At 53.1% G+C, this 17,899-nt stretch overlaps 2 long non-coding RNA genes across 2 annotated transcripts; both read right to left on the minus strand.

Annotated features, from left to right (window-relative positions):
* Positions 1–527: 527 nt before the first annotated feature.
* Positions 528–6,418, minus strand: LOC135408081 (uncharacterized). Its single transcript, XR_010427233.1, has 2 exons — positions 6,157–6,418; positions 528–1,035 (listed from the first exon to the last, which is right to left on the minus strand). It is a non-coding gene; the product is annotated as an uncharacterized LOC135408081 (long non-coding RNA).
* Positions 6,419–11,476: 5,058 nt separating this feature from the next.
* Positions 11,477–16,706, minus strand: LOC135408079 (uncharacterized). The gene is made up of 3 exons (XR_010427231.1): positions 14,330–16,706; positions 13,257–13,342; positions 11,477–11,527 (listed from the first exon to the last, which is right to left on the minus strand). It is a non-coding gene; the product is annotated as an uncharacterized LOC135408079 (long non-coding RNA).
* Between the last annotated feature and the right edge of the window lie 1,193 nt (positions 16,707–17,899).

Raw genomic sequence — 17,899 nt, forward strand, 5'->3', positions numbered from 1 at the left:
GGGAACGCGGGCCGGGAGGAGGCCGGAGCGACAGACAGCGACCCAGCCCTGCTTGGGCTTCCTATTGCCAGGGGATGGATGAGCTGTGCCCTGGAGCTGTGCCCTACAGCCCCCGTGGGGTGGGCACGGGGAAAGGGCTGCCCGCGGCTCCTCAGCCGGGCGCTGCTCTGGACGGGCCCCCTGAGATGCCTCACCCTGGACACGCCCCAGCGCCAGCCCCAAAGGACCCAAAGAATCCAGCTGGCACTCGGCAGTGTCGGCACGGCGGGGCTGCAGAGCAGCGCGGGCAGCCATTCCCAGGGCCCACCTCCCAGAGCTCCCCCGCGCCCCCCACGTGTGTCCCGCCCGCCCCAAATCCCTGCCCTTCCAGCCGGAGGCCAGCAGCCAGCAGCAGCCTTAAAGCCAGGGCCATGTGCCCTCAGCGGCACTAAATCCCGAGCAAGAGCCCTCGGAGATGCCTGAAAAGAAAAGAGGGTGCTTGGAGAAAGTTGGGCTTGGATGCAATTCGCAGTTTTTCGGGGACCCAACCGCACCTGCAGAACCCGTGGACAGCTGGAACAGGTGGGTCAGAGCCGAGGTGCCCTGAAGGCAGGGCTGTGCATCCCTTTCCTCGGGGAAAAGAACTCCCCGGGGCCGCTCCCGAGGCTCGGAAGGGACAGCGGCTTCCCGCCCGGACAGACGTCCTCGCCCGTGCTCAGGGGCTGCCTCGCCCCGGGCCGGGAGCGCGTCCGGCCCCCGCCTTCTCCTGGGCCAACACATCCCCTGGAGCCCGGCCCGGGGCGGAAAACCGGCCCAATTCCAGGGAGCTCGCTCAAGTCCCCCCAGGGACACCAGCGGGGCTGGGGGAGGAGGGTTATAAACAGCAAAGTCTGTGGAATATCAACCTGTCCTTGTCCCGATCCCGCTGAGCAAACCTGGAACCGTGGCTGCTTCCTGGCAAACCTGGCGTTAGAGCGGCAGCTCTGCGGGGGAACAGCCGGGCTCCAGGAGGCACTGGGAGGCTGTTCCAGCAGGAATTCGGCATGGAATTGCGGGCTGTAGGTAGAATTCATCCAAACCTGCAAAGCTGAGACCGGCACCCAAACCTGGGCCCCCTGCAGAGAACAATCTTTGTGCTGCCGTGTCGGCCAAAGCCGCTGCCCAACAGTCCCCTCGTTTGACTTTCTAGGTGAATTGTGCACAAGCCGGTCCCCCATTCCCTATCCAGGCTGGGAGTGCTCGTGCCCTTGGCACAGATGGCTCTGGCTGGGCAGGAACTGAGAGCAGGACGTGGGGCAGAGTGGATCAGCTGCCCAGGGAACATCCAGGAGATGAAGCTACGGGATCCTCATTCCAATCAAGGGAACACATTCTGTCTCTGGCAGAAGCCGGGAGCCAAAGCAGATCCCGCCTGGCCAGGCTGGGGGGCAGCAGTTGGATCCACTCTGGGGGAAAGCCCCTGTGCCTGCCAGGAGCTCTGACTCTGTTTGTCCTGCCAGCTCTGACCAGTGTCAGGGCCACTGGGAGGGATTCAGAATCCACAGAAATCCCAAATCCTACTGAGGGACTCAATCAAAGGAAGAAAGTAATTTTTGTCATAAAAAGATTAAAAAAACTGTTAAAAATTCTAGGACAGCAATCCTGGGATTCTCAGGAAACTTAGTAGTGCTCTTGGTTCCATTTCAATGGATCTTTAGTCCGTCAATGAGCAGCTTGGAGAACTTCCCCTGGGATTTAGAGGCTGAGCAGGGTTTGCTTTGGATTGCCTGGCACCTCTGGCCCCAGCTGGTGCAAACACAACTTGGGCCAATGTGGTTAAACACACTTTCCTACAAAAACAGTTGCTGTATCCCCTAGAAACTACCCCAAGTTTGCAGACAAAACCTTCATCTCTGTCCCTCCTCAGTTATCCCAGGTTTTCCAAGCTGGTTCAAACACAACTTGGGCCAATGTGGTTAAACACACTTTCCCACACAAACAGTTGCTGTATCCCCTAGAAATTAGCCTAAGTCTGCAGCTAAAACCTTCATCTCGGTCCCTCCTCAGTTATCCCAGGTTTTCCCGGCTGGGAGCTGCAAGGAGGCTGTAAATTGAAAGGCAGAAAGAGAAGATCTGTCAGCAAAAGGCACAAAGAAGGGGACAGGTTTCAAAAAACATTTCTGCAATCTAATGAATAACTCTTTCCAGTTTCCCAGGGAGAAGAACAGGAACTCACAGCCACCAAGGCCTGACAGTCCCCTGCAGCCAGAGCTCAGCACACAGCCAGAGAGGCAATTCCAGCATCTAAAAGAAAAAAAAGAAGAAAAAAGTGATTTATTTTGTTTTCAAGTTATTTTAAGTTGTTCCAAGCAAAGCAAGCCTTGCTCTGGTTTCAGTTGGGTGAACAGGGAGCGCTGGGCACAGGGCACGTCATTAATGCCCAGGGGATGGGGCTTTGTGGGGGAGGGAAGAGCAGCTGATGGAGTTGCCCAGTCCAATTCCTGCCCCAGGCCTGACTGGCCCAGGACAAACCCTCTGGCAGGCAGTGGTTTTGTTCCCTCTCATGGTCAGTGCCCAGTGTGTCCCTGTGGGCAGTGCCAGGCTGGGGACAGGCACACGCAGCTGGCAGCACTCTCTGCCTCAAACAGCCTCGGGGGGCAGCGCAGCCCCGGGGATCGAGGGGGGCTGGAGGCGGCCCAGGAAAGGACCCCCCGCTCCCCCCGGGGCAGCTCCACAACCCCCCTGCCCTCTCTGCCACGGGGGCCCCGCTGCTCCCCCGGCTGGCACAGAGCCCCCTGCCCATGGCTGGCAAATCAGGGCCAGGGCTCGGCCTCGCTGCAGCCGCCCCACACAGGAGCAACTCAGGGATCAGCCCAACATTTCCCTGCTTGGCCACTGCAGAGACCCTCAGTTCACCTCAACAGGTTCCTTCTCTTCCCAGCAGGTTACCTGAACTTTAACACCCACAACTGTCTGTCTGTCACCACTCATCACATCAGGTTACCTCAGTGTGTTCATTCCCTGCCCTGCAGAGAATGAAGCTCCTTTTTAACCCCCAAACTTTCCCCTTCCAGCCCACTCCTGATTACCTCTTTTTGAACACAAAATTGAGTCATTCTCTCCCTGAGTTTACCTACCTTTTAAATCCCAGAGTCTTCCCTACCTGCACACTCCTGATTACCTCTTTAGGACCTCCAAATATTCATGCTCTGCCCTGCAGATTTGCTCAAGTGGGACCCCCAAAATTTCCCTACCTCTCCACAGCTGATCACCTCATGTATACCTAAATATGTTCATGCTCTACCCTACAGACCACCTCAAGTTTACTCTCAAAACTTCCCCCACCTGCTCACCACTGACTACCTCCTTTTGACCTCCAAATATTCATTCTCCACCCTGGAGGGTTTCTCTAGTTTTACCTGTCCACTGATGACTGCCTTAGTTTATCCCAAAATGTTCATTCTCTCTGCCAGACACTACCACACATTTTACCCCCAGAACCTTCCCTGGGCCCACTGTGGTGTCCACTCCTGATTGCCTCCTCTGCACCTCTCAGGATTCATTCTGGACCCTGGAGATTACCTCAGAGATTTCTGCCCTGAATCTCCCCACCTGGCCACCACTGATTACCTCAGTTGACCTCCTGATGTCCTTTCTCTCCCCTGGAGATAACCTCCTTAAAAACCCCCCAAGTTTTAACTCAAAATATTCCTTCTGTCCCCTGGACATTACCTCAAGTTTTACCCCTGTAATTTTCCCCATATGTCCACAACTGATTACCCCAGTTTACCTCAGGATGTACATTCTCTGCTCCACGTGACCTCAACGTTTACAAACACAAATTTTCCCTCCTTGCCCATCACTGACTGCCTCACTTTACCCCAAGGTATTCATTCTCTCTGCTACAGATTTTACTCCCAAAATTCTCCTTACCTACCCACATGTAATCAGCTCCTCTGTACAAATACATGTTCATTCTCTACCCTGTGGGCTACCCCAAGTTTACCCTAAAACACTTCCCAACTGTCCACCACTGAGTACCTCATTTATCCTTCAAAATATTCATTCTCTGCCCTGGACATTCCCTCAAGTTTTAACCCCAAAGGTTTCCCCTCCTGCCCACCCCTGACTGCCTCAGTGTCCATCAGGAGGTACATCCTCTCTGCTACAGGTGACCTCACTCTGGACCCACTGCATTTTCCCGACCTCTCCACATCTCAGCAACTCACTTCTACATCAAGATGTTCATTCTCTACCCAGCACACCACCTCCAGTTTACTCTCAACACTTTCCCCACCTCTCCACCACCCAGGAACTCATTTTCACCTCAGAAGATTCACTCTCTGCCCTGCAGATTCCCACAAGTTTTACCCCCCACATTTTCCCTGCAGGTCCGCAAGGTTTACCCCAGTTTACCCCAGGAGGTGCATTCTCTCTTCTCCACAAGACCTCTGATTTTACAAACACAAATTTTCCCTCCCTGCCCACCACTGACTGCCTCACTGGACCTCAAAAGCCTCATTTTCTCCCCTAGGTGACATCCACACTTACCCTCACAGTTTTCCCTGCTTGCAAACTACTTATTACCTCATTTTTACCTCCAAACATTCATCCTCTGCCACACAGATGACCTCAAAGTTTCCCCCAAAACCTCCTCACCTGTCCACTACTGTTTGCCCCAGTTTACCCCAGGAGGTGCATTCTCTCTCCTCCACATTACCTCAGGTTTGACAAACAAAGATTTCCCTCCCTGCCCACTACTGACTGCCTCACCTTACCCCAAAAGATTCATTCTCTCTGGGACAGATTGCCCCACATTTTACTCCCAACATCTGCCTTACCTGTCCACGTCTGACCAGCTCCTTTGTACCTACAGAGGGTCATTCTGCACCCCACACACACCTCAGGCTTATCTCAAACCTCTCCCCACCTGTCTGCCACCCAGTGCCTCATCTTTACCTCAACAGGTTCCTTCTCTTCCCAGCAGATTACCTGAACTTTAACACCCACAATTGTCTGTGTCTCTCACCACTCATCACCTCAGGTTACCTCAGTGTGTTCATTCCCTGCCCTGCAGAGAATGAACCTCCTTTTTAACCCCCAAACTTTCCCCTTCCAGCCCACTCCTGATTACCTCTTTTTGAACACAAGAGTCATTCTCTCCCCAGAGTCTTCCCTACTGCACACTCCTGATTGCCTCTTTTGGACCTCCAAATATTCATTCTCTGCCCTGCAGCTTTGCTCAAGTTTCACCCTCAGAAATTTCTCTGCCTCTCCCCTACTGACTGCCTCACTTTATTCCAAAATGTTCCTTCTCTCTGCTGCACATTGCCACAGATTTGACCCCCACAATTTTCCCTACAAGTCCACCACTGAGTACCTCATGTTCATCTCTCAATATTCATTCTCTACCGTGCAGATTACCTCAGATATTTCCCTCCCAATTTTCCCTATGAGTCCACAACTGATTACCCCAGTTTACCTCAGGATGTACATTCTCTCTGCTCCACGTGACCTCAAATTTTACAAACAGAATTTTTCCCTACCTGCCAAACACTGACTGCCTCACTTCACACCAAGATATTCATTCACTCTGCTACAGATTGCCCAGATTTTACTCCCAAAATTCTCCTTACCTACCCACATGTAATCAGCTCCTCGGTACAAATACATGTTCATTCTCTACCCTGTGGGCTACCCCAAGTTTACCCTAAAACACTCCCCAGCTGTCCACCACTGAGTACCTCATTTATCCTTCAAAATATTCACTCTCTGCCCTGGACGTTCCCTCAAGTTTTAACCCCAAAGGTTTCCCCCCCTCCTGCCCACCCCTGACTGTCTCAGTGTCCATCAGGAGGTACATCCTCTCTGCTACAGGTGACCTGAAATTTTACAAACACAAATTTTCCCGACCTGCCCACCACTCACTGCCTCACTTTACCTCTAAATGGTCCTTCTGTCCTCTACAGATGAGATCAAGTCTTACCCCCAACATTTCCCTTCCTCTACATCATCAATTATCTCTTCCTGACACCCCAAATTTCCATTCCATCCCTACACATTCCCTGAGTGTTTCCCTCCCAAGCATCCTTCCCTTCTTCCCTGTTTAATAACTCACACTCCAGCCCCAGGCTCTCCACTCCCCCCTCAGTGGGACCCCTCCAAAATGCCACCTCCCTCCCCTCTGCAGCACCTCACCTTTTCCTACACAAACAGTTGCTGGGTCCCCTCAAAATTACATTTCTGCAATCTAATGAATAACTCTTTCCAGTTTCCCAGGGAGAAGAACAGGAACTCACAGCCACCAAGGCCTGACAGTCCCCTGCAGCCAGAGCTCAGCACACACCCAGAGAGGCAATTCCAGCATCTAAAAGAAAAAAAAGAAGAAAAAAGTGATTTATTTTGGTTTAAAGTTATTTTAAGTTGTTCCAAGCAAAGCAAGCCTTGCTCTGGTTTCAGTTGGGTGAACAGGGAGCGCTGGGCACAGGGCATGTCATTAATGCCCAGGGGATGGGGCTTTGTGGGGGAGGGAAGAGCAGCTGATGGAGTTGCCCAGTCCAATTCCTGCCCCAGGCCTGACTGGCCCAGGACAAACCCTCTGGCAGGCAGTGGTTTTGTTCCCTCTCATGGTCAGTGCCCCGTGTGTCCCTGTGGGCAGTGCCAGGCTGGGGACAGGCACACGCAGCTGGCAGCACTCTCTGCTCCAAAGACACTTCTGGCCTCCTTGGCAAACTGCCTCTGACACTTGGTTTTCTTCAGGAGAAATTAAGGAATTGCTCATGGCAATTTGGAGATGAAGTTATCCCAAAGGGAAGGAAAGAACAAATATTCCTGTCAGAGCCCTTGGGATCTGCTGGGCTGAATTGGGAAGGGCCCATTATCTGCAGAGCAAATACAGGACAACCCCAAACACAAAGCCCAGCCTGTCCAGTGGGGTGTGAAAGCACCACTGGGACAAACCTCCACTCTCCTGATTCTTTTCAGGGACTGCTCCAATCCAGCTCTGAAGCTGCCAAACCCAAACTGTCCCCAGTGCTCTGGAACAACAGGATCTTCTCAGGGATGATACATTGGAAGCACAGTCCCAGCAAACACTCCCAGACACACAGAGGCACAACTGGAGCTCATGGCTGGGGCTGGGAAGGGCTGCAAGGAGGACACAACTCCCAGGTAGGGGAGCCTCGGCAGCAACAGCAGCAAATTCCCAGCTTGGATGGCAAAGCAGAGAGACAAAGGCTGGCAATGCCCATGGCATTGGTAGCTTTCCCTTCTGCTCCCTGTGGGGCCACAGCCCGGGAGGAAATCTCCAAGGGGGACAGAAGCCCTCAGGAGGCAACAAAAGACAGCAGCGTCTGTTGCCCTGGTCCTGTTCCAACTCAGCCTGCGGGCCCAAACCTTCCCCCTCCAGGGAAACACTGACCTTCCCGGTGTCAGGCTGGAACACAGCCCTCATTCTCACCTTCCACACGCTCCCAGGCTCACCCCAAATTCAGGACAAGGGGCCAAAGGCCCCTCGGGCCGGGGCTCTCTCTGTCTCTGCGGGCTCAGGGACTGCAGCCACCAGGGCCCTCCAGCACGGACAGCCTGGACCCAGAGCAGATCCCTGGGCATTAGCAGCGTCCTGGGCATCCCTGGAGACAGAAACCATCAGCCTCTGGGATAGCACTTCATTGCCAGCACACACAGCCTGCCAAATTTAGGGGGGCAGCTCTCGGACCACAAAGCCCAGTCTGACCCAGTTCTCCTGGGCACCAACACGGACTCCACAAACCCACCAGAATGAGAATGTTCTGCTGCTTTGACAAACTTCAGCCCAGCTTTGCAAACCTCAGTCCCTGCAGCTCCTGCTCTCCAGAGCCCCGTTCAGGGCTGGCTCCAGTTCCCTGGAGAACCTGCCCCAGCCCCACTCTGGGCCAGCCTGAGCAGAAGCCACTGGGCTGCACAAGGAAGAACCCTCCCCTGGCTGCTGCAGCTGGAGGGAGATCCAGCTCCCAATGGAATCCTGGCAACAGCCTCCCAGAGGGTCTCTCCACAGCCCTTAGCAGTGGCTCAGAATGGCAGCAGCTCCAGTGCCAGCTGGGTCCCTGCACGAGTCCTTGTCCCAGCCCTGCCACACGGACACACACGGGAGACACCCACGGGCACACAGGCCTTGCCTGCACAATTCCTCACCCACAGCTGAGGGAAAGCCACACAATAGTAAGAAATACCCTGGGCTGAAAGTACTCATCACTCCAGTCCATCAGGACTTGGAGGCAGTTGGGGAGGCAACAGACCCAAATTCTAATCCTACCTCTACATTTCTAACAGGTTCTCTTAGAAAGATCCTGGACAGGAACTCAGACAACAGAACCCAAACACTGCACAAGTAATAGCAGAAGGTTTGCCAGGAAGAACAGAAGTTCCTTGTTTTCCTTAACGCTCTGGGACTGTAGGACCCAATCTTTGCAACCAAGGGACACCAGAGATGTGATTAATACTTAAACCTCTCCACCATGGTTCTGTCTCAGAGAACTGGGCCAGCCCTGAGCTACTCCCAGGTGCCTGCAGTGCTTTGGGGAGGGGCAGGACAATGTCCCACTTCTGCTTGGAAACATTCCAGATGAGGAAAAGCCACTTCCCTTCTCTCTCTCTGACCCAGAACCAGAACAGTCCTGTGGGACAACACGGACTATGCACGGATGGCCCGAGTCAGTGGGGGGAAAAAAACCTAAACAAACCAAACCACCCCAAATTTCAAGATAAAAACAGGCTGCTTCCTTAATAGGAACACACCAAACTCATTGAAGCCAGAGAGGAAATTACAAACAAACAAACAAACAAAAGACCCAAAGAGATGTTTTGCATTGATCATTCCAAAGGAAATCCTCCACAGATCAGAAGCAAGTACCAATACTTTGTCCTCTATTGAAAATTAATGACTTGAGGGGCTGGACATGTCCAGTGAGGGTTCAGGGCTCTGGTGGGTCCTTTATGGCTGATCCTGACCAGCCCAGGCCAAACCCAACCACCCCCATCCCTGCTCCATCCCAAACCTGGGGGCAACATTCAGACAGTTTGGAAACACTGCCCTTCCCTGCCACTCCGTCCTTCCTTACACATCCAGTGCCCAGGGAGCAAATGCCAACAGCAGGAGGAGAGAAACGTGTCCCTCTGACTTACCCCACCCCACGGGCAGCACCAGGAGCCCCCAGCCCGGCCGGCGGGGCTGCAGCCTCTTGCCTTTGGCTGCTCCCAGCCCAGGGCACTTGGCAGAGCTGGGCTGGAGCAGGGCTTTGGCCTGGCCTGGAAGAGAGGAGAACAAGGCAATTAAGGGCACTGGGCAAGTCAAAGGCTCCTGCCCTTCACCCTTCTCTTCAATTGCTCACTAGAGAGTTTTAGCCATGAAAAATCCAGGGGGGACAACAAATAAAATGGGACCTTTTCCACCATTTTTATTCCTCTCTACTTCAGGCACTAAAAGGAGGCTCATCTTTCTTACTGCATTCCTTGCCCCATTTGAACAGAACCCTTTTCATTCCAAACCTCCCATGGGAGTCAGTCAATCCTCTGCCATTGGACTTTGGGCAAAGGAAGAGACACCTGGGACAATGGAGCCCAGGAAATGAGGGAGAGAAACCTGACAGGGAAAGGATTCAAGGCACTCCAGAACTCAGAAATGTGTTCATGCCTTGCCAGCCCACCCCCATTCTGTGCCACCCACCTGAGCTGGGCAGGTGAGGCCAAGGCTCCCCTTCCTCCTGCCAGTCACTGTCCCACCACATGGATCCCCGTGCTGGGCAGCACTTGGAAAAACTTGGGAAAGACAAAAGGGAAATGGCACTGTCTGTCAGAAAACATGTCTGTGAACAAACCTTCTGGACAAATGTAATCCCATCCCTCTGCTCCAATAAACCCAGGGCAGGCAGGTCTCTCCAGCCCAGGGAGAACAGGAAGGAGAACTGCAGGAACACAGGCAGGCACAGGCAGCTCTAGGCACTGATTCCCTGCAGACCTCTCTGCACTTGGGGCTCTTGGCACTTCATTTATAAAGAATGGGGGGCAGCAGCCCAGGAATGCCCCTCAAAAACACAGAGAGAGAACAGGAACAGGGGTTGTTTGGGAACAGGCTGTGTGTCCAGCAGGGATGGGAACTGGAAACACGGGAGGCTGGAGGAAGGCAGGGGGTGAGCACGGGCCTGCCTTGGATGGATCCTTTTTCCCTTTGCTCAGGAGCCTCAGCTCCACCCTGTCTGAGAGCACCAGGGAACTGCTGCAGGGGAAGAGTTCATTTAGGCACAAGCCAGTGATGCAGCCACGGGGAGAGGGGAAAGGAACTGACACAAAATTGACACAATCACCACTAGAAGGGACTTTATTGAGCTGCAACACAAACACATTCACAGCAGGCCAGGGCAAGAGGTGCCCCCAGGACCACCAACACAGCAGCTGGGCTTGCAGGAACACCCTCTTCTCAAGTTATGGAGCCAGGGGCTGACAGTTGGGATCTATCCTAAAGATGCACTCAGGCATCAGGGCCAAGTCCTGCCCAGTCACTGCACACAGTTCAGCCCCAGCAGCAGTGGCATTTTCTGCCTCTCCCTCCAATATTATTTGGGACCCAACAGCTCAGTGCTGTGGAATTTTAGCTCCATAAATGTTTTACACGGTTGAGCTTCACAAGAACTGGTGCATTTTTGAATATTCCTGTCTCTTCCAGGGCTGCACTTGCCAGGATCCTTTGGGCCTGGTGTTTTGCTGACAGGCAGGGTACTCCAGAAAACAACTCCTCACCGGTCATGGAATAATAGGAACAGCTTAAACAAACACAGTCCAACACATGGGATACAGATTTAGGGGATACAAAAGGAAATGAGCAAGGCAGAACTGTGGCTCAGCAGAAATCCCTCCCCACCGCCCCCTCCTGCTCCCCCCCAGCCCACTGGCAGCCCCGGGGCAGCCGATCCCGCAGGCTCCGGCACTGGGACAATTCCTGCGGGTGCCTCCACACCAGGGGACGCTGCGGGGCGGCTCCAAGGGGGTCCCGCTGGCCAGGCTCTGCCCAACCAAGCTGGCTTTAGGCCAGGCCTAGCACTGTGGGGCCGTGGGCACGGGCAGGTTCCCGTGAGCTCCCCGTTGGCCACCCCTGGAGCGCTGGGCAGGCGCCCGGCGGGGCCAAGGGTGGAGGGCACGGAACAGCTGCACACACCTTGGCTGCCTTGGCCCAGCACACACTCACTGCACCTGCAGCCTTTGAACAACTTCTTCTCGTTGATCCCAGAGTCAACAACTGCATATTGTTCATAAAATCAGTATAATTACTGTGATCAGTGGATGGATTAAAGTGTTCAAAAACTTTGTAGCAGATGGTGAGAATCCTGTAAATATGTCCCACCAGTGGTGAGCAGTGACTTGTTCTACCTGATGCCCATAGGCCATTAATTGACCCCTATAATTACTGTTTGCATTTGGTGATCAAGTCAAGTCTTATTTCAAATTTACAGGGCAATAATTTGTATTTACATACAAGTATCCCTGGTTTACTTACATTGCAGTGTCATATTTTTCCAGCACGATATCAGTTGGTGCACTGCAGCAATTCAGGAGACAAAATCCAGTTAATTTTTGCAATCCAGGGTGTGAATACAGCCCTCCAGATCAGTTCACTGGTACTCATTAAGTCCTTCTGTGCCTCATTTCTTTGTATTACAATATACACACCATGTCATGTGCACTCAGCCCAGTTCATAAGTTACTGGTGTTCCCCTGTGCACAACAATTACATCTTGGGGAACCATTAGAGAGCTGCCCAAACTCCCCATCACATTCTGGAGTGAAGGGTGGGGGGTAAATACAGTGGGCATCCCTTGTGCTCCTAAATTCAGCACTCAGGATACACCTGGCCCAGCTCTTTGCCATTGCTTACCAAACAATTCCATGTCTCCACTGTCTACAAATCCAATACCAGCTCCTGTTCCTCCCAGTCCCGTGTCCCCCCAGCCTCACTGCCAGGGGCAAGAAGGAAGCACTGGAATCAGAGTGAAGAAAGGAATTCTATGATCCTGATGATGTTGGGCTGCAGGACACAGGCAGCAGGTACCCAACAGTTGGACCGATATTCGCCTCGGGAGGATGATGCCAAACTGTGCCATCCCCTGCCCCAGCTGATCCCTTTGCTCTTTTGGCAGCACTTCCCAGAACAGCCCAGCAGGCAGAGCCCAGGGGACGGCCCTGCTGCTGTGACACTGGGGCTGGGACTGGCACCGCTCACACAGGGGGACAACGATGCCAGGGAGACCCCCGGACCCGGCACCGTAAGGGAAACTACAGCACTGCATGGCAACAGTGCTCCCAGCCCCTGGAATCACATCCATCCAATTCCCCTGAGGGCACCAACAGCCGCCCGCACAATGAGCCCGACAGACCCCGGCCCTGCCAGAGAGTCCCCCCGGGCACAAAGGGAGACTGACCCCTGGGCAAGGGCCATTTGCTTCCCAGGTCACCTTGTCCTGAGGTCCTGGTTTGGAGCTGCTTTTCCATCTCCATCCAAATCAAACCAAGTCACCCGACACAGGCACCTTTTCCAGGGAACTTTCCAGGGAACAGCATCGCCCAGAGGGACCACAAGGGCTGTGAGGATGGCCAGGATCCACAGTTTCTGTAAGATACCAAGCTACAACATGGCAATATCATTCCCTCCACTAACATTTATTCACAGGAATATATTCCCATTTTCCTTGTCTGCATTTAATCACTAATTCCGTGAGGGTGGCACTTGGGAGCCAAGTAGCCAAACCACTGCCAACTGACCCCAAATCCCTACAAACCTGACACTGCCCTAGTTCTTCCTGTTTCATTCCCACAGGTACAGTGTCTCACTCAGCACATGGACTACTTTTGCCTCCCCCTATCGTGACTTCAAACTCCCTCTGGCACGGGTTATAAGCTCCTGCTTTCCAAAAGTGCTTCCCACTGACAGATGTGGCTGACCCAGCAGTGAGCCATGCATGCTCCCTCTCTGCTCCCAGCACTTGCTCTGGGGCTTTTCCCCATTTCCCCAGTGATTTGTGCTCACTGTCCAGGGGATCGACACTTGTTGCTTCAACCACAGGGCCGGGGGCAACTCCCTCCCGAGGCCTCGCTCGTGCCCCGACCCCTGCTCTGGCTCTGGCTTGGATACACCATCTCCATTCCATGGGGCTGCCTTCCTGAGCAGGGCCTGGCCTGGGCATCCTGGAGGAGCTTTTTACCCAAGGCCCTATGGGGACTTCAGGCCCTCTTATCATTTCTTAAGTTCCCACTAAAGCCCAAGAACATACTCAGAGCTGCTTCTCCAACAGGGTCTAGCTTGGGCTGGCTTCCAGTAACTTCCTATTCCCAAATCCTAAGGGCACTTCATTCCTACCTGTAACAGTTCATTAGGATACATGCCCAGAATAAAGACAAGTGCCACAAACATTCAAACACACAAGATATCTTTATTGCAGTGAGAATAATAATAATAATAAACTTAGCAAAGAGAATCAAAAGTTAAAAAAGGATACAAATGAACTGCCTTATTGTGTGGCATTAAAACAAATACTAAGAACAGCATTCAATACAGTATAATATTAACTAGTAATAAGGGAGTTAAAGGGATACCAAAAAGCATCTTAACACAATATTATGGATAACTATTAACACGATATTTGGTTAGTAAAAGGGGAAATTAAAGGGAAAATATTATGAATACTAAATAAGGGGTATTAAAGGAACACTAAAGGATATTTAAAGTCTTTTTTCCCCATTTGCCTCCTATCACTAACCTGTGCCCACCCCCCCCAGCCAGGCAGGGCTGTCAGGATCTGCAGCAGCTGGTCGGTGCCCATCCCTTAGCGGGCGTCCCCGCGGAGCAACACAGGCTCGGTGGCAGGATGAGGATCGCTCAGCTCAGCAGTCCTGACAGCCCATTTGATCAGCTCCACATTACACCACGTAGGGCCAGGACGCAGTGTAAGGGGAGGCCTGAATGGCAGCCAAACCCCGCCTGATCATTGCCTGGTGGCAACAGTCTGGGCCTGCCCTACTTGTAGGGCAAGGGGCCAGCCACCCCTGACCACATCATCTTCCTCTCACCATCATCTTTCTCACCCCTAGGGATGACCTCTCCCATGGTGTTTCAAGGGTAGATGTACCTACCTTGCAAGATGTAGCAGAACCAAGGAAGAACTCAGCTCTGATAACAGGGGATATCAGGCTGACTTGCTGAAAAGCACAATGGACCTTACAATTAGCTTGTGCCATCAAGTTACATTGTACCACACTCCAGCTGGTTTCACATCCTAATATGATTTCTTTCTCACGCCTCTATGCTCCATTGATCATCTAATTCAGGAGTCCCCCCTTACACGACCCTACTTCTGCCAGAGGCTCCAATTGGCATCATTAGCACTGGCAGGAACCTTCAGTTCCCCCTCTGGAGCTCGTATTGGCCACACGTCTGGAGCCTGTTGAATTGCTCCCTGAGCTGTTTCCAACCCTCCCTGCTGCTCATTTCCCAATCAAACTCACACTTCTGCCCTGGGACTTTATGGCCCGGGCCAAGGATTGGTCCCAAAGGAGGACCTTGTTGTCACCAAAAGCCAAACCAACCAATAAACTGCTGGGCTTCCACCTTGCTCTGGGGGTGACCAAGCCTGAAGTCTCCTGCCTAGTCCTGGGCAACAGTTCCTGGGGACCACAACACCTCTGAGTTCCTAAAACTATCACAGGTTGGGCAGGTGCTTGGATTTTGTCTGGATTAACTCCCCCCTTCCTTTCCATGTGCTGCCCTACTCACTCTAATGGTGCTTGTACTCCCTGAACCATTCCCTCACCCATCCAACCATCCCTTGTGCCCTCTCTGACAAGGACAGTGGGTCCAGGTGTTCTGCCATGCTCCCAGGGCACAGGGTGGGACTGTGGAGCCACCCTCGAGGGGGGAAACGTGCCCTGCCTGCCCTGCCCAGGGAAAGGGAACTGCCCCCTTGTGCCCCCAGCACAAGGCACCCTTGGAAATATCCACTGCAATGGGATACTCAGGGACAGCAACAAGCACTGCACGAGGCTGCTCTGGCACAGGACCAATTTTAAGCTCAGCTTTTCTCTGGACCACTGCACTTTGTTTCCCACCTCATCCTGCAGTCAGAACTTGCTGTCCTTGCAGCTATTTAGGGTGACCATAAATTAAAGAGGCCTCTGCTCCAGCACCCACAGAGGGCCTGAACCATCTGACAGGATCCATTTTTCCAGGGAATTCAAAGCTCCACCTGAGGACCAGGGTCTTTTCTCACCCATCCTTGTGCTGCAGCTTGGCCTCCATCTCACTCTGCTTTCAGTTCTCTCCATGGTTGAACATTGACAGCCCTGGCCCTGGGCGGAGCTCGGCATCCTGATCCCATCCCTCCTGGCCCCCGGAACCGCTGACTCAGCAATGGGGGGCCCTCCATTGCCAAGGGCACGGTCCCGTCGGGGCTCACGGGGGGAGCAGGAGGTCGAAGGCTCCATCCCTGCTGCTACAACCTTCCACCACTACAGCCAACAGAGGGGCCTCTCCAGCCCTGCCTCCCAAGGCATCCTGAACAAACCCATCCCAACTACACAGGACAAACTGCTCCCTCTCTGCACAGTCCCGTCTAATCCCAGAAACTCCCAGATGATGCAGAACAACTACCCAGGAGATCAGAGACTCCACTCCATCTCTTCATAGCACAGGTTTGGGTGAGTTTGGCAAATACACCAACTGAGGAATTCTCCAATGTTTTCCCAGTTTAACCCCTGTCACACCAATCACCTTAACACTGCCAGTCCTTCATTCTCCCTCTACTGGGTTAAGGACTGAGGAAGTTGGACCTGTGTCTGACCAGGACATGTGCAAACCAAATGCTGGGGACTGGAACACACACCTGGCACTCCTGCAGCTCTTACAGTTACATTCAAGAGAAAACAGCCAATTGCACCATCACTGCTCATTTCTTAATCCCAATCCCACAGTTCCTTTGCAGTTGGAGCACCACTTTTATAACCCAATTACAGTCCATTAGAGAGCTCCCTGTCTAGCAGGGACAGGTACCCCTGGGATACTCTCAGGAATGCCTGAATCCATGGCAGGGACCTTGCTTTGAGCTCCCCAGGGCCGGGCACCCCGAGGATCTCCCCGAATAATCCTTTCGGTGCGCGCTGGAGTCCTCGGGGTGCCCCAACCCGGGGGGCACCAAAAGCACTGTCCCTCCAGGGGGGCCAATTTGGTCCTAAAATGCAGGGGGATCTTGCCTGTGTCCCAGACTGGTCCGGGGATCTGAGGCCCTTCCCGAGAAAATCTCGGTGCCGGCGTGAAGGGCCAGAGATCCCTTGGAGCCACGGGAGAGCAGGCACAGAGTCCCTCCTGGGGGGCCAATTCTGCTGCCTCAACTCAGCTCTTCAAAGAAACCTCTAGGATTCAGCTGGTGAGTTTTAGAAGCCAGGCATTCCTTGCTTACAACACCCTGCCATGATCCCAGCCCAACGGGTGCCCTGGCAATCAGCTCCCAAAGGGCACACACAGCTATCTCCACTGCAACTGATGGGAGGGGTCAGCATTACAGGAGGGTTCATTTTCCGTCCCTGCCTTCCTGTTCCACATTCAGGACATTTTCCAACACTTATCACCATACACACCTACCCTTACAAGGTTTCCAAGGCGTTTCACCGAGGGCCTTCCCAGGTCTGCTCTGTCTGGAGCCCTCAAAGTCCTCAGTGCCTGCCTTAGGAATCTGAACACAACTCACCTACTTACACAGCAACTTGCTGCTGCTTGCCTGCTGCCTCACTTCCCTTCTTCCTTCTTTCTTCACCTCCCTTGCTTGGTCCCTTTCAATCCCTTGGCTCAGCTCTGTGCACTTGCCAGGCTACATCCCACTGCAAAAAGGATTAGCCCTTGTTACATCTTAAAACATAGACAGCATTCCACCTTTTTTCTTAACATGCAGCCATTGGGCCATTGTCTCCTTATTTAAAGCAGAGTTTGACTCCTCAGTGACAGCAACAGCCACAGCCCTGAATCCTAACACAGGCTGAGACACAAACACGGATGGGAACTCTGAAGGATCCACTTTGTCCTGCTCACCAATCAAAAGGAGCTTTCTGAACTCAAGAAGAAGAGACCCCAGGTCCTTTTTCTGCAACTTTACCTGCTATAAATGTGACCCACAAGACCTGGAAAGGCCCTTCCCACTTCACCTGCAGGGCTGGCAGTGCCACCACTGGACACGGACCCAGTGGCTGGGCAGGAACGGAGGGGCTGGGGCGTCCAATCCATCGGCCCAGGTGGCACCAGGAGTTCCTGGAGTTCCTGCAGGGGAGAGCCTCAAGACAACAAAGGATTATGGAGATCATTTTAAACTTTAATAGGTATATCCCCTGCAATATGGGGAGTTTGACAAGGCCTACTGGTGCAACAAGGACACACTCAAGGCTATCTATCCAAAGGATCTACCAGTACTCTAAAGCTATCACTGTCCTTCTTGCAGGGGGAATGCAGGAAACTCTGTTTGCCAAGAGCCTCCTGGAGGATTTCCAGCTTTTGGGGCTCCCTTTTTACCATTTTTCCCATCACTGTAGCTGGGACTATCACCTGCCCTACAGGGGAAACAGCCCACACAGTTCACTTGCAGGGATGCCATTAACTCAAAGTCCCTTCTCAGGGGGGTCACTGCACACCTTGGCCTTTGTTTGCCCTCCCCACCAAAGATGCTTCCAACACTTCTGAGACATCTGGCAGACCCAGAGCTCTCCTCAGGGAATGCTTCAGCTGCTTAAAGGCTGCCCTTGCACCATCTAGCCAAGGCAGCAAATGCTTACAGGCTGTTGGAAAAGTTGGCAGAACAGTCTTACCACACATCCAGAGGGAGCAATCCAGAGTCCACCCCATCCTACCATTCCCAGCAAGGCAGTTCATGGGCTGTCT

This window comes from Pseudopipra pipra, unplaced genomic scaffold, assembly GCF_036250125.1.
Source record: "Pseudopipra pipra isolate bDixPip1 unplaced genomic scaffold, bDixPip1.hap1 HAP1_SCAFFOLD_173, whole genome shotgun sequence".
Lineage (NCBI taxonomy): Eukaryota > Metazoa > Chordata > Aves > Passeriformes > Pipridae > Pseudopipra > Pseudopipra pipra.